Here is a 12,500-nt window from a genome sequence, read left to right as displayed (position 1 = left end):
CTCATAATTTTAAATGATTCTTGAGACATTTCGACTTTATTCTCAAAATATTTAGACTTTATTCTCCTAATTTCGACTTTACTCACGTAATATTTTGACTTTATTCCACAAAACAAATGTTTTGACTTTATTCTTATAATTTTGACTTTATTGTCGAAATATTTCAATTTTATTCTCGTTATTTTGACGTGATTCTCGAAACATTTAGACTTTATTCTCATAATATTTTGACTTTATTTCCTAAACATTTCGACTTTATTCTCATAATTGTAAATTTATTGTCTAAATGTTTCGACTTCATTCTTATAATTTTGACTTTATTGTCGAAATATTTCAACTTTATTCTCATAATTTTAAATGATTCTCGAAACATTTCGACTTTATTCTCAAAATATTTAGACTTTATTCTCCTAATTTCAACTTTACTCACGTAATATTTTGACTTTATTCCACAAAACAAATGTTTTGACTTTATTCTTATAATTTTGATTTTATTCTCGAAACATTTCGACTTTATTCTCATAATTTTGACTTTATTGTCAAAATATTTCAACTTTATTCTCATAATTTTGACTTGATTCTCAAAACATTTCGACTTTATTCTCATAATTTCGACTTTATTCTCGTAATTCTAACTTTATTCTCGAAATATTTCTACTTTATTCTCGTAATTTTGACTTTATTCTTAAAACATTTTGGCTTTATTCTTGTAATTTTGACTTTATTTCCTAAACATTTTGACTTTATGCTCATAATTGTAAATTTATTGTCTAAATGTTTCGACTTTATACTTATAATTTTGACTTTATTGTCGAAATATTTCAATTTTATTCTCGTTATTTTGACCTGATTCTCGAAACATTTCGACTTTATTCTCATAATATTTTGACTTTATTTCCTAAACATTTCGACTTTATTCTCATAATTGTAAAGTTATTGTCTAAATGTTTCGACTTTATTCTTATAATTTTGACTTTATTGTCGAAATATTTCAATTTTATTCTCGTTATTTTGACGTGATTCTCGAAGCATTTCGACTTTATTCTCATAATATTTTGACTTTATTTCCTAAACATTTCGACTTTATTCTCATAATTGTAAATTTATTGTCTAAATGTTTTGACTTTATTCTTATAATTTTGACTTTGACAAAATATTTCAATTTTATTCTCGTTATTTTGACCTGATTCTCGAAATATTGACTTTATTCTCATAATATTTGACTTTATTCTCAAAACACTTTGACTTTGTTCCCATAATTTTGACTTTATTCTCGTAATTTTGACTTTATTTCCTAAACATTTAGACTTTATTCTCATAATTGTACGTTTGTCAAAATATTTAAACATTATTCTCATAATTTTGACTTGATTCTCAAAACATTTTGACTTTTTTCTTGTAATATTTTGACTTTATTCTCGAAACACTTTGACTTTATTCTCAAAACATTTCAACTTTATTCTCATAATTCACACTAATGAGAAATGAATCGTCAGAAAAGTACAATTTACAGTCACAACTAGAAAACATAAAGTTGCAATTCTGACAATGACACATTTCAGTCTATGTGAAACAACCAAGATATTAAAGAGATTTCATTTGTGACTTTTTCGTTCCTCTGGGATGCTGAATTGGGAACAGTGTTGCTTGAGTTCAGAGGACTGATGAATCATGGCAAGTTTGTCGTGACTCCACATTGCTGACAGTGGTACAGTTATTGAAGCGATGCTTCCTGTTACCACCACACAGCAAAATGAGCCACTTATTGTAATGATGAAAGGAAACACTCTTCCCCTCTCTGTCTCCCACTTTCTCCTCTGCATTTCCTGTTTCCTCTCTCGGCCCCCTGGGGAGTGCATCGCTCTAATAGAAATGGCTTTTCATTCTCTTCCACTAAGCGGATGGATGGATGGAGGAAAGTGTGAGTTGTTTATTCTGAAATAGATTTGATTTGAGGTAAGCAGCTTCCGAAAGGCCAGAGCGACACAGCCGACATGACGGCGGGTGATGATCAACAGTATATAGTTTGTGTGGTCGTACGTATGGCTGTGTAATGCCAGGAATAAGTGCTGGCCAAGTTGCAGCCACTCTCAGAGTCAACTCACCATTTAATCTCTGGCTCACCTAACACTACTACAAATCAAATCCTTTTATTCACTATCACAGTGCCTAGGAATGAGATACAACACTGGCGCTCGGCTTTCCCTAGCCTGTCTGGCTGATTAGCATTGGCTGTTTGATAAAACACGTCTGTCTCTAGGCCTCTCAGATGAAGCAAGTCGACAAAATAGTGTTTGGAATGAGAAACAGCATCAAACCTCGCAGTCAAACAGATGTGAGATCACATACACACCTGTAAGACAGGCAAGTGACATGTAGTACACAGCCATACCCCCTCTTTGCTATTGAGCTGATTATCAGTATCGCACATTTCAAAAACACGCCCACGCGTGCAAACACTGATCCGCTGCAGACGCACGGCGTAGCGCCCACTCGCTGTCGTGAAGCTGTCCGTCACAATTAGCAACAGACAATCTTGAAGCGCGCTGACTCAGAATGGAAACGCGCGAAACAACTGGCAGAGTAGCCGAGGTTAGCGCAGAGTGTCGCAGATGGCACGCAGCTCTGATATATCCTTCATCTTAAGACAAACTTGTATCCACACACTTGTGGATGAGTCAAAAAGCATACAATCTTAGCTAATCATAGCTTCTACAACAGCTACACAGGAAATAGCTAACTTTTGTGGGCGTACACACCCCTGAAACTTAAGCTACGCAAGGGTGTGAATGCTAATGCTAGGCAAGCTTGATTTTTCACAATGTTATGTCTTGAAATGTGTCAAAGCAATTCGGAACAGAACAAAGTTGCTTTAGTGTAAACTCTCTGCTAAACCTAGCTCATTTAGCTGTATCATATAGCAACTCATAATACAACAAAGTCGCTTTAGCTTAAACTTTCTGCTTTTACGCTAAGCAAGCTTGATTTAGCTATATCATATAGACCAATTATCTGTTTGTAAACATCCGGGATGCGCGCGCATCTTGGTTGCAGAAAACCCTGCTGAAAAAACCAGCATATGCTGGTTAGGTATGTTTTGGTGCTGGGATGCTGGTTTATGCTGGTCCTTTGCTGGTTTATGCTGGTCCTTAGCTGGTTAATGCTGGTCCTTTGCTGGTTTATGCTGGTCATGTTGCTGGTCAAGGACCAGCATAAACCAGCAAAGGACCAGCATTAACCAGCAACATGACCAGCATAAACCAGCAAAAACCAGCAAGGGACCAGCATAAACCAGCAAAGGACCGGCATATACCAGCTAAAACCAGCATCCCAGCACCAAAACATACCTAACCAGCATATGCTGTTTTTTTCAGCAGGGAACCCGGGAGACATAGCGTTTACGAATAGGAAATTACATGGATACGGTACAAAACAGTTCGATTCTAAAATATTATAGATTATTTTGATTAGATGTTATTTTAAAAATGTTTACGGCATATTACAACGGCTTGTCACCCAACATTAAGAACGGTTATTCAACGAAATTAACGTTAGTAAGTGGGATTGGTCTGACAGATCCATTTGCCATAGAGGTAATCGTGTACCCAAATCAAGTCAAGTGCAAATTACATGTATATAGCATGCCTCAACAGGCTTCACAACACAATGCAGACATAACAAAAACGATCAATGTCTAACAAATTATCTTTACAAACACGATGTGACATTACTTGCCATAAATTCTCTGAATTTTGATGCCTGCAATTTAATCCCTCTTAGCAACTAAAGAGACTATGTTTACCTCTAGTATTTAAGTTTTGCATTGCTTTTGTTTATTTCACACTGGGTTGAGTAGGAAAAGACAGAAGGGACGAAGTCGGGACTATATACCTCTCCTGTACAAAAAGTGTATTCTAACGTTAGTGATTGACAGTAGGATATTTCGCAATAACTTATTAGCCAAGTTCTAACGTTACTAGTCAAGCTTACGAGACTAGCCGTGTACCCACTGCACAACCATAGACTGTAAAAAATATGGACGTAGTGTCCGTGACGTCATCCGTAGGTTTCGCCGTCGCCATCTTGGAATCGTGCATCGCGCGTCACTCCCGGATAATCGAAAAAGGGCAAAGAGGCAGGACGTAGGTGGAGCTGGGTGCTGAAACCACGCCTACTTAGCACGCCAGTGGTGACAGCAGCGGCAATCCCCCTGTCACTCAAGTGGCCACGCTCTTAATTATGCAGAACTTTACGGCTTAATAATATTAATAAAACTTAAACGGATGAGTTATAAAAAATTCACCCCCCTCACAGTTGACATGAAGGGCGAAATTAGCTATATAGTCTAAAACCACTTTTTGACACAACACGACATTTTTCACAGTTGTCTTTTCTTCTTTTTCTAATTTTTTTTTTCGGGTTTTATGCTGCGTTCCAGGCAGGTTTTTGAGCTTGTAAATCACGACTTCAAATCACGACTTAGTAGCGTTCCGGGCAGGGGCGGCTGGCCCATGGTGGGCGATAGTGCTTCGCCCTCCTTGAGCCACACGAAAAAAGAGAGGAGAAAAAGACTCTTATTTTGCTAGTCCTAGTCTGCATATTACTGTACAATCAACAGCCTGAATGTCACTTTCAAACCTAAAACCCCGCCCCCTTGGGGCGATCTCAGTCAGATTGAAAATCGCCCCAGCCGGTCTCATAGAGTTATATTGTGAGATTTTTTTTTTTTCAAATTTTGAACCCTACAATGCATTTCAATGGGCACCGGGAGAGCTCGCCCCAACGTGATTTCGTAATACGCACTGATGCGTGCTCGAAGATGTACAGCACGCACGCGTGTAGCGAGACGTCTGAATGCATTGGCCATGCTTTCAATGGAGAGGGAACTTGTGAGGAACATGCCTGATTTTAATGAGAGGGTAATTGATCACTTTGCCTGCTTAAAAGAGAGGCGAGCAAAATTTCAATACAAGTGATGTGTGTTATTAAATGGTGAATTGTTTATGTTATCACGGCCGTAGCCAGCTATGAGGTCACCGAGGTCCGGACCTCGGTCATTTTTTATATTCAAAAATAAAATGTCAAGCTCTTCGAATGATTATTTAGCCGTTTAAACCACCTCATATCACATGAGTGTTTGCAATTCATGTTGCTACGAGAAGCTAGCGCAGTGATAGGGGCTTGAGAACGCGTTGAGTGAGAGCGCGGGTGCAGCAGGCTCCGTTTGTTGCCAGATCCACCTATTATACGTGTTTTTTGACTCGTTTGTCCAATTTAGTGTGACACTTTGGGACGTTTATAAAGTGGAAAGTTGAACGTTAGTTTTATGTCAGTGTCATTATTCTAACGTTATTTTTATAACTTGTTATAAAATAAAAATTCCCTCAGCTAAAAAAAAAACGAACTTTCCATGTAAAACATTATACTGAATAAAAAATCTTTCACAATCATTTACATGTCTGTCTATTTTGAAGTTTAGGCTATATGTAGTGCATTTGTGGGTGTTATTATAGCACAATTCTTAACACCTCACTAATTTTCAAACCCTGGTTACGGCCTTGTATGTTATATGTTGTATTCTCCAAATGTTGAATTTTGAATAGTTGTATTGATTGCATATTGGCAGCCAAATTTATACTGAATATGTTCTGGAAAGATTTGATTAATTACAGTTTTAATATGAGAAATAAAAAGTCTTTAATTGTAAAGCAGTATGGCTTTTTTTTTTTTTTTTTACTCTTAGAGGGCAAACTAGTTGATGACAATGTGTCTCTTGATGGCCATGGTGGAAGTGTTTCAGTGTATTTGAGTCCATTGCGATAAATTTAATATAGCTATTCAAAATACTGTACAGTTTGTACAATTCATGCCTGATGTTGCCATCTAGGAACAGGGAAACCAAATCAAACAATGCAATGTAATGCTGTAAAGTTGGCTATCTGAATTTTATCATTTTACCCATTAAAGCGGTTATCTTTGCCAAAATCGGAACAGTTGCCCCCCCAGAGATATTTGTCAGGAGCCGCCACTGGTTCCGGGCAAGTCACCCCAAACTGCCTGAGCGCATTAATTATTATTACATTATTATTAATTTGTTTGCAACGTTATATTGTCCTAAAGTCAATTTTTTCACTGTGTACCACTTGCATAAACACCGCACCCGTAGGTGCTGACATAGTGGTTTCGCGGGCTATGTCACGTCAGAACTCAGAACTGGGAGTACATCGATCTAGTACGAGTTCACGAGTGGGAAGTCACGGGTTTGACTGCCGTTCGGGTGCACTTTCACGGGTAGAAGTTTGGAAAAACACGAGTAACGGGTTGCCTGGAACGCGGCATTATAGCGGTTCCGGTCGTCTTTTGCAACCGACATGCGCAGTTGAACCAGCGTGACGTATGTGTGACGTCGGCTGATAATTAGTCTATAGCAATTCATAACACAGCAAAGACGCTTTAGCATAAACTTTAAGCTTCTACGCTTACTGTACGCTAAGCAAGCTTAGCTACACATTAGCTTGATTTAGCTATGTCAATTCAAAGTTGCATTCTTAATGGTATTATAGGCTTTAGATTTAACTGTTTACTTTTATGCTAAGCAAACTGAATTTTGAACATTGATTCATAACACAACACAGTTACATTCTTAAAGGGAACCCCGGGTATTAAGATTTGTATGGCTTAAAATAATCTAAATGATGTCTCTTACTGAAATATGTAGTAGAAAACCCATGAAAGGTTTACGTTATTTAAAAAAAATCCACATCGTTTTGTAAATATTTTGAACTATCGGGGCACGCCATTATTTTGAGAACATGAAATGGCTGCACTCGGTGAGCTACTGACGGTACCTACTGCTATTTTTACCACAGCTGAATAAGCATTTTGGAAAATAAAATACTGATACAATCCCACATTGTGCAGCTTTTGGCTGTAATTTTTAGTCAAAGGTCAACAAGAGAATCGATGTAAGTCTTCACTGCTTTCCAAGCGATAAGAAGAGAAGAAAAAAATGGGAAGATGCCTGTGGATGAATAAAACTTTTTAAAGACCAGCGTCTTTGTTCTCTCTACTTTAGCCCTGATGCCTTTGAGGCTTTTAGTAAACCACAGCTACTGAAAGAGCTTACAAACGCCAGAGACAAGAAATGCTAGATGCCATCCTGACAGGATGTAAACGTGCAGACACTTGTCATGACGCCATAGCCACTGAAGGAGTTTTTCAGCGCAGATTGCTCTCGATATCCAGGGGTGTTTAGACTCCTTGTGGGCAAAAAAAAGAAGGTATGGTATTTGGTTTAAGCCTATGTTCATATCCAGCATCACCAATAAGCTATTTCAGTAGCTGTGGTCATTATATCAGTATGACGATAGTATCAGTATATATTGTGTCTGAGTTGTGTTGCGGTAAAAATAGAAACAGATAGGTAACTATCATCATCAAAACAATGGTGCCCCCCATTGTCCAAAACATGCATAAAACACGGATTTTTGTAAAATAGCCTAATGTTAATCTTTCATAGGTTTTCTACTACATATTTCAGTAAGAGACATCATGTTATAATATGTCTGGCGTGAATGCAACACCAGCATAATCGCATGCTAACAAAATCACTTATAGCACATTAGCACCACTAACATTAACATTCTCATGAAATTTTAGTTCTAATCACATTTATATAAGTAAAATAACTGCCAAACTCACTGTTTATTGAAAATAACCCTGTTGAAAAAAAACTGCATATGCTGGTTAGGTATGTTTTGGTGCTGGGATGCTGGTTTAAGCTGGTTAATGCTGGTTTATGCTGGTTCTTAGCTGGTTTATGCTGGTTCTTGATTTATGCTGGTTCTTAGCTGGTCCTTTGCTGGTTCTTAGCTGATTTATGCTGGTTCTTAGCTGGTTAATGCTGGTCCTTTGCTGGTTTATGCTGGTTCTTGATTTATGCTGGTTAATGCTGGTCCTTTGCTGGTTTATGCTGGTTCTTGATTTATGCTGGTTCTTTGCTGGTTAATGCTGGTCCTTTGCTGGTTTATGCTGGTTCTTGATTTATGCTGGTTCTTTGCTGGTTAATGCTGGTCCTTTGCTGGTTCTTAGCTGATTTATGCTGGTTCTTAGCTGGTTAATGCTGGTTCTTAGCTGATTTATGCTGGTTCTTAGCTGGTTAATGCTGGTCCTTTGCTGGTTCTTAGCTGATTTATGCTGGTTCTTAGCTGGTTAATGCTGGTCCTTTGCTGGTTTATGCTGGTTCTTAGCTGGTTTATGCTGGTCCTTTGCTGGTTTATGCTGGTTCTTGGCTGGTTATTGCTGGTCCTTTGCTGGTTTATGCTGGTTCTTAGCTGGTTTATGCTGGTCCTTTGCTGGTTTATGCTGGTTCTTGGCTGGTTAATGCTGGTCCTTTGCTGGTTTATGCTGGTTCTTGGCTGGTTAATGCTGGTCCTTTGCTGGTTTATGCTGGTTCTTGGCTGGTTAATGCTGGTCCTTTGCTGGTTTATGCTGGTTCTTAGCTGGTTTATGCTGGTCCTTTGCTGGTTAATGCTGGTCCTTTGCTGGTTCTTAGCTGATTTATGCTGGTTCTTAGCTGGTTAATGCTGGTCCTTTGCTGGTTCTTAGCTGATTTATGCTGGTTCTTAGCTGGTTAATGCTGGTCCTTTGCTGGTTCTTAGCTGATTTATGCTGGTTCTTAGCTGGTTAATGCTGGTCCTTTGCTGGTTTATGCTGGTTCTTAGCTGGTTTATGCTGGTCCTTTGCTGGTTTATGCTGGTTCTTGGCTGGTTATTGCTGGTCCTTTGCTGGTTTATGCTGGTTCTTAGCTGGTTAATGCTGGTCCTTTGCTGGTTCTTAGCTGATTTATGCTGGTTCTTAGCTGGTTTATGCTGGTCCTTTGCTGGTTCTTGGCTGGTTATTGCTGGTCCTTTGCTGGTTTATGCTGGTTCTTAGCTGGTTTATGCTGGTCCTTTGCTGGTTTATGCTGGTTCTTGGCTGGTTAATGCTGGTCCTTTGCTGGTTTATGCTGGTTCTTGGCTGGTTAATGCTGGTCCTTTGCTGGTTTATGCTGGTTCTTGGCTGGTTAATGCTGGTCCTTTGCTGGTTTATGCTGGTTCTTAGCTGGTTTATGCTGGTCCTTTGCTGGTTTATGCTGTTCTTAGCTGGTTTATGCTGGTCCTTTGCTGGTTTATGCTGGTTCTTGGCTGGTTAATGCTGGTCCTTTGCTGGTTTATGCTGGTTCTTAGCTGGTTTATGCTGGTCCTTTGCTGGTTAATGCTGGTCCTTTGCTGGTTTATGCTGGTTCTTAGCTGATTTATGCTGGTTCTTAGCTGGTCATGTTGCTGGTCAAGGACCAGCATAAACCAGCAAAGGACCAGCATAAACCAGCTTAAACCAGCATCCCAGCAACCAAAACATACCTAACCAGCATATGCTGGCTTTTTCAACAAGGAAATGGTTCAATTTTGAATTGAAACTTTCAGTTTGTCATATATAGTCAAAAGATAAGAGTATAAAATATTAGAGCTAGTCTTGTCCAAGTCTTTCTTTTTCCGAAGACCATATGACAACGACAGGCTTGAACTTCAATTTATAGGCAAAATGACACAATTCAGAATGCTTTTCTGCTGTGTAAGGATGCTCTATTCCCATCAAAAAGCCCATAAAAGGATGTACTGCCAGCTCTGAAAATACGTACCAAGAAGCTGATTTAGATCCTTTTAATACAAGCAGTTGTCAGAGGAATTACACGATGGTTTTACATAAACCCTTAATCAGCATCTTTCAAGTAGAAATGTCCTCACACCAACACTCATACCTGCATCAAAACACTAAACAATTCAAAATACAACATTAATCATTAACTTACAACTACAGACAAAGTAACATGCTAAAAACACATACTTAATACATAAGCAACTAGCATCGTGGCACTTTTGCTACTGACATTTTGTGTCGAAAATCTAATTCTAATCAAGTTCACATTTGTAAACAAATTGTCAGCGTGTGCTAAAATAGCTGTTAGCCTAATAGCACATGAGCTACTCTACTCTCCTTCACACTATATATCTCATGACACAAGATCCAGGTGACAAATTGAAGACCGTAACGAATCAAGATTTGGCTTTGTCAGTGGCTTGATCCCAAAAGCTCTTCCCCACTTCTTTATAATAAAGCTCTGATGTGCTAAAAAGAAACGAGTATGATCAATAACGGCTGCTAGTGGTGTAGATGATCAGCCTGACATGTTACATAAGACTAGCCATAAAAATGACCAATGTAGGGGCCAGTCTCATGGGCACAGATTGATTTCAAGTCTAAGGCTAGACGAGATTAACCATTAGCAAGGACATGAAGTGGAAAAACTCTGATTCTGCCGCACACAATCTGTTAAGAAAAACTAGATAGGAAGAGAAAGAAGATTTTTGCGAGTTATAAGTGAATTGTACTTCAAAGTCCATGTTAGCAGGGGAACAAGGACCTGTTGGAGAGACAGGTGGTCAAATGAAATCTAAATTTAAGGTGGCACTCGATGGATTTTTATCTTATTTTACACTCATCTCCTCTGTCATATCAGGTTTTCCCTCTCTCTTCCATCTCTCAATCACTCACACAATTTATCTGCAATCGGGCTGTCTCTCTTTCTCGTCTGATTCTTTGTGGTTAAAGCTGCAAGTATGCCTAGCAAACCGTAAAAAAGTCCAATTACACCAGCCTGAGAACATTTTATAAAAAGACACAGCACATGAAGCTTTATTATTTATTATATTCCAGAATACTGAAGACTGTCTGGTTTTTAGGCGACATTTCGTCCAAATGTGCTTGCGCGTCTGAACAGATGAAGCAGTCCACACGTGTAGGCACACTTTTTTTCCCCTCTCGCTACTCACACATACACACACACACACACACACACACACACACACACACACACACACACACACACACACACACACACACACACACACACACACACACACACACACAAGCAAACAACCTCCCTGCATGAAATAACCTTCCCTGATTTCATTATTCGTCAAATAGGAAGAACTGAGACAGAGAATTGGTGCCTTTTTCACTAGACATGTTACAACACTGTCACCAAATGGCAAAGTCATATAATTACACCACCTCAGAGTAGAAACACACACACATACACACACATAGAGAGAGCGAAAGCACTGAAAATCTGATTAAGGTCGGCTCGCCTTGGCAGCCCGTGTCTTTATTTATTTATCTCAGTAAACACACGCTCACTTTATTCTGGGAATGTGAAGCGTAGCATAATTAGCAGAACATGGCTCCCTAATTGGGCTTTAATTGATATGAAGAGTGTCGTCAGGGCTGAGGCCTCACGTAGCAACACATGCTGAGCAAGTGGGCGTGGCCTCGCTGCCAATCAATCCAACTGGCACGGCTGACGGGGAGTCATTAAAATGGCCGCCTCCGACCAATTACTGACTGAGCTTTGTTTCCTAAGCAGAACAGAGGTATGTTTTATTTGTGGACATATGTTTATAGTGCCAGTATGATGCTAATTATACCATGAATGTACAGAACCATGATACATTTCAATGTGTCATCCCCTGCAATGACTCAGTTTTCAGTAATTAAGTAACTAGTTTCTGCCAAACCACCATAGTTAGCAATATGCTATGTTATATGTAATTGCGGATGTCTTGGAGGCTCTGTTTTATTTATGTAAAATATAAATATGACATAAATCATCCCAATGGCATTGCTAGCACTTCCCTTATGCAAATTAACCATGGTTTAATTTTAATTATAGTGAAAGTGTGGTAACCATGTTTTTTGGCTTATTGATTACCATTTGTATAACCAGTTTTACAACAAATACCATGGTTAAACCATTAACCATGGTTAGTTTGTGGTTTTTATTGTTTTATTTGTTTAAATCATATAGAGAAGGACTTAGTATGCAGGAAAGGGTGCAATATTTTGACAAACTTAAGTTAATAGGTGGTAAAGATACGTACAAGCAGTATAAGATATTAGTCTACTATTGCACCTGCCTGACTGGAAATTATAAGAACAAACACAAATGTTGTTAAAATTCTTGCCCTGGTTCAGTTTGGCCAACCACAAATACTTTTTGTTCCTCAGATTCCTAATTTTTTTGCACTCTTCTCCTTGATTTGTTATAACTTTTGGCAGTCTATAGTACTCCAAATGTTTTTCCTGGTCCGACCGATTGGTACACCTCAAAACATGTCAATAACTGATCATTTTCAGAGGTAATAATCAGCTAAATATGCTAATTTCATTTGGTTCAGTGGTTGTTGTTGTTGTTCAGTGCAGCCAATATGACAGATTGATGAAGCATCGTGAAAACACTCTTTATTTAAAGGCAAATGTGGGATATTCCTACTTGATATCTCTGAAGCTTGGAAAATATACATAAATATGACATAAATCAACACAATGGCATTGCTAGCACTTCTCTTATGAAAGAGTAGTAACCCCAGTTTTTTGGTGTATTGATTACCATTTGTATAACC

Source organism: Garra rufa, chromosome 25 (assembly GCF_049309525.1).
Source record: "Garra rufa chromosome 25, GarRuf1.0, whole genome shotgun sequence".
NCBI classification, from domain to species: Eukaryota; Metazoa; Chordata; class Actinopteri; order Cypriniformes; family Cyprinidae; genus Garra; species Garra rufa.
The sequence above is the reverse complement of the archived record's forward strand: the minus strand, read 5'-3'. Positions refer to the sequence as shown.